Genomic DNA, 5,193 nt, shown 5'->3' with positions numbered 1-5,193 from the left:
ATATATATATATATATATATATATATATATGTTGTTATTTTAAGAATAATCATGATGCCCTCATGCCCGTATTTTATTTTTATCAACACCTCTATCTCTAAACATGTGGACATATTTTTCGATTTCGGCTTCCGCTTGAGTATAAGCGAGGTCTAAGCTTGGGGGAGTTGATACATCCATTTTGCATCATGCTTTTATATAAATATTTATTGCATTATGGGCTGTTATTACACGTCACAATACTTATGGCTATTCTCTCTTATTTTACAAGGTTTATCATGAAGAGGGAGAATGCCGGCATCTGGGATTCTGGCTGGAAAAGGAGAAAATATTGGAAACCTATTTTGCACAACTCCAAAAGTCCTAAAACTCCACGAAAGTCATTTTTGGAATTAATAAGAATTTTGGGCAAAGAAAGTACCGGAGGGGGCCCACACCCTGGCCAGGAGGGTGGGGGCGCGCCCCCCCTCCTACTGGGCGCGCCCCTGTCTCCTGGGCTCCTGTTGGCCCTCCGGTGCCCATCTTCTGCTATATGAAGGCTTTCACCCTGGAAAAAAATCAGAGGCAAGCTTATGGGACGAAACTCCGCCACCACGAGGCGGAACCTTGGGAGAACCAATCTAGGTGTTCTGCCGGGGAAACTTCCCTCTCGGAGGGGGAAATCATCACCAATGATCCTCTCGTCGGGAGGGGGTCAATCTCCATCAACATCTTGACCAGCACCATCTCCTCTCAAAATCCTAGTTCATCTCTTGTATCCAATCTTGTATCAAAACCACAAATTGGTACCTATGGGTTACTAGTAGTGTTGATTACTCCTTGTAGTTGATGCTAATTGGTTTACTTGGTAGAAGATCATATGTTCAGATCCTTAATGCATATTAATACTCCTCTGATCATGAACATGAATATGCTTTGTGAGTAGTTACGTTTGTTCCTGAGGACATGGGTGAAGTCTTGCTATTAGTAGTCATGTGAATTTGGTATTCGTTCGATATTTTGATGAGATGTATGTTGTCTCTCCTCTAGTGGTGTTATGTGAACGTTGACTACATGACACTTCAGCATTATTTGGGCCTAGAGGAAGGCATTGGAAAGTAATAAGTAGATGATGGGTTGCTAGAGTGACAGAAGCTTAAACCCTAGTTTATGCGTTGCTTTGTAAGGCGCTGATTTGGATCCATATGTTTCATGCTATGGTTAGGTTTACCTTAATACTTCTTTTGTAGTTGCGGATGTTTGCAATAGGGGTTAATCATAAGTGGGATGCTTGTACAAGTAAGGGCAGTACCCAAGCACCGGTCAACCCACATATCAAATTATCAAAGTACCGAACATGAATCATATGAGCGTGATGAAAACTAGCTTGACGATAATTCCCATGTGTCCTCAGGAGCGCTTTTCTCATTACATTGTTGCTAAATTTATACCTCCTAGTTTCACATACCAGCAAAAGAAAAAGTTCTTTTATGATTTAAGACATTACTTTTGGGATGACCCACACCTTTATAAAGAAGGAGTAGATGGTGTTATTATACGTTGTGTGCCTGAGCATGAACAGGAACGGATCCTATGCAAGTGTCACTATGAATCATCTGGAGGACACCATGCTGGAGATAGAACTGCACACAAGGTACTGCAATCCAGTTTTTTATTGTCCTACTCTCTTCAAAGATGCTTGTAAGTTTGTCTTATCTTGTGATGAATGTCAAAGAATTGGTAATATTAGTAGACGTCAAGAAATTCCTATGAATTACTCTCTTGTTATTGAACCATTTGATGTTTGGGGCTTTGATTATATGGGACCTTTTCCTGCCTCTAATGGCTATACACATATTTTAGTTGCTGTTGATTACGTTACTAAGTGAGTAGAAGCTATTCCAACTAGTAGTGCTGATCATAACACTTCTATTAAAATGCTTAAAGAAGTTATTTTTCCGAGGTTTGGAGTCCCTAGATATCTTATGACTGATGGTGGTTCACATTTTATTCATGGTGCTTTTCGTAAGATGCTTGCTAAGTATGATGTTAATCATAGAATCGCATCTCCTTATCATCCGTAGTCTAGTGGTCAAGTAGACTTGAGCAATTGAGAGCTCAAATTAATTTTGCAAAAGACTGTCAATAGATCTAGAAAGAATTGGTCCAAGAAACTTGATGATGCATTTTGGGCCTATAGAACTGCATGCAAAAATCCTATGGGTATGTCTCCTTATAAGATCGTTTATGGAAAAGCTTGTCATTTACCTCTTGAACTTGAACATAAATCATATTGGGCTATTAAAGAGCTCAACTATGACTTCAAACTTGCCGGTGAGAAGAGGTTGTTTGATATTAGCTCACTTGATGAATGGAGAACCCAAGCCTATGAGAATGCCAAGGTATTCAAAGAAAAAGTCAAACGCTGGCATGACAAAAGGATACAAAAGCGCGAGTTTAACGTAGGAGATAATGTGTTATTATTCAACTCTCGTTTAAGATTTTTTGCAGGAAAACTTCTCTCTAAATGGGAATGTCCTTACGTTATCAAGGAGGTCTATCATTCCGGTGCCATAAAAATCAACAACTTCGAAGGCACAAGTCCGAGGGTGGTGAACGGTCAAAGAATTAAACATTATATTTCAGGTAATCCTATCAATGTTGAAACTAATATAATTGAAACCGTAACCCCGGAGGAATACATAAGGGACACTTTTCAGAATGTTCAAGACTCCGAAAAGGAATAGGTATGTGGTATGGTAAGTAAACCGACTCCAAAACAACTCCAATGACAATTTTTATCAGTTTTGGAATATTTAAGAATTTTAGGAAGAAAGAAGTAGTCCGAAAGGGGCACGAGGCCCCCACGAGAGTGGAGGGCGCGCACCCTGTCTCGTGGACACCCCGTGTGCCTCCCGGACTCCGTTTTCTTGCATGTTACGTATTTTGGTCAGTAAAAATTCATTATATAAACTCTCGAAGGTTTTTACCACTGTATCATGCAAATATCCTCTGTTTTCATTTCGAGCTGTTCCTGTTGCAGAACTAGAGCACTATGACGTCACCCTCCTCCAACAACGAAGACAAGGATGCTTGGCTATTGAAGATAGAGCTGAAAGGAGAAGAACCGGAGGAGATCAAGAAGGATGAAGGGATCAAGAAGGCCATGGAGGTCCAAGCTCCGGTGGTGAAAGAAGAAGACATCCCTCAACCTTTACCTAACCTCTTTACTCCAATAGAGATTGAAGCTTTCAAGACGATTGAGTTAGCTCGCATAGAGAACAAGTATCTCACGTAGGAGAATATTTTGTTGAAGGGTCATATCGCCGGACTCAAGGGCATCATCCGCAAGTTGGAGGAGCTTTTACGCTCGATGTGCGATTATCCACCATCATCATCATCACCTCCGAGGACATAATCACATGGGTAGGGCACTCCCCTTGGCAACTGCCAAGCTTGGGGGAGGTGCCCCGGTATCGTATCACCATCACACTCCTATCTTTACCGCTTTATTTAGTTCGATCCCTTTAGTAGTATCTTGATATAGTAGATTGAAGTTTTAATATCAAGTAGTTTTGAGTTTTGCTTTGTGATCTCTTTTTGTAATCGAGTCCATGAGCTATCTATAATAAATATTAGTGTTGAGTCAAGGGCTTTGCTAAGTTTCTATGATCTTGAGAAAGTAGAAAGAATAAAAGAGTTCATAATGATCTTATGGTTAGTGATGACTTCATACATAGAAAGTATGAGGCATAAAAGTTGTTGAGAGTTGATAAACGTAGTTTTGGTCATCGTTGCAATTAATAGGAAGTAATAAGGAAAGAGAGGTTCACATACAAATATATTATCTTGGACACCTTTTATGATTGGGAGCACTCATTAAGTATGACATGCTAAAAGAGTTGACGTTGGACAAGGAAGACAACGTAATGGTTTATGTTTTCTCACATATCAGTTAAAGCATATTGTCATTGACCTTACAAACATGTTGAGCTTGCCTTTCTGCCTCATGCTAGCCAAATTCCTTGCACCAAGTAGAGATACTACTTGTGCTTCCAAATATCCTTAAACCCAGTTTTGTCATGAGAGTCCACCATACCTACCTATGGATTGAGTAAGTGTTGGAAATATGCCCTACAGGCAATAATAAATTAGTTATTATTATTATATTTCCTTGTTCATGATAATCATTTATTATCCATGCTATAATTGTATTGATAGGAAACTCAGATACATGTGTGGGTACATAGACAACACCATGTCCCTAGTAAGCCTCTAGTTGACTAGCTCATTGATCAATAGATGGTTACGGTTTCCTGACCATGGACATTGGATGTCGTTGATAACGGGATCACATCATTAGGATAATGATGTGATGGACAAGACCCAATCCTAAGCCTAGCACAAAGATCATAGTTCGTATGCTAAAGCATTTCTAATGTCAAGTATCATTTCCTTAGACCATCAGATTATGCAACTCCCGGATACCGTAGGAGTGCTTTGGGTGCACCAAACGTCACAATGTAACTGGGTGGCTATAAAGGTGCACTACGGGTATCTCCGAAAGTGTCTGTTGGGTTGGCACGAATCGAGACTGGGATTTGTCACTCCGCGTGATGGAGAGGTATCTCTGGGCCCACTCGGTAGGACATCATCATAATGTGCACAATGTGACCAAGGGGTTGATCACGGGATGATGTGTTACGTAACGAGTAAAGAGACTTGCCGGTAACGAGATTGAACAAGGTATCGGGATACCGACGATCGAATCTCTCGGGCAAGTACAAATACCGCTAGACAAAGGGAATTGTATACGGGATCGATTGAGTCCTTGACATCGTGGTTCATCCGATGAGATCATCATGGAACATGTGGGAGCCAACATGGGTATCCAGATCCCGCTGTTGGTTATTGACCGGAGAACGTCTCGGTCATGTCTGCATGGTTCCCGAACCCGTAGGTTCTACACACTTAAGGTTCGATGACGCTAGGGTTATAGGGAATAGATATATGTGGTTACCGAATGTTGTTCGGAGTCCCGGATGAGATCCCAGACGTCACGAGGAGTTCCGGAATGGTCCGGAGGTAAAGATTTATATATGGGAAGTCCTGTTTTGGTCACCGGAAAAGTTTTGGGTTTTATAGGTAACATACCGGGACCACCGGGAGGGCCCCGGGAGTCCACCAAGTGGGGCCACCATCCTCGGAGGGCTG

This window comes from Triticum aestivum, chromosome 6B, assembly GCF_018294505.1.
Source record: "Triticum aestivum cultivar Chinese Spring chromosome 6B, IWGSC CS RefSeq v2.1, whole genome shotgun sequence".
Taxonomy (NCBI): Eukaryota; Viridiplantae; Streptophyta; class Magnoliopsida; order Poales; family Poaceae; genus Triticum; species Triticum aestivum.
Note: the sequence above shows the minus strand (reverse complement) of the source record.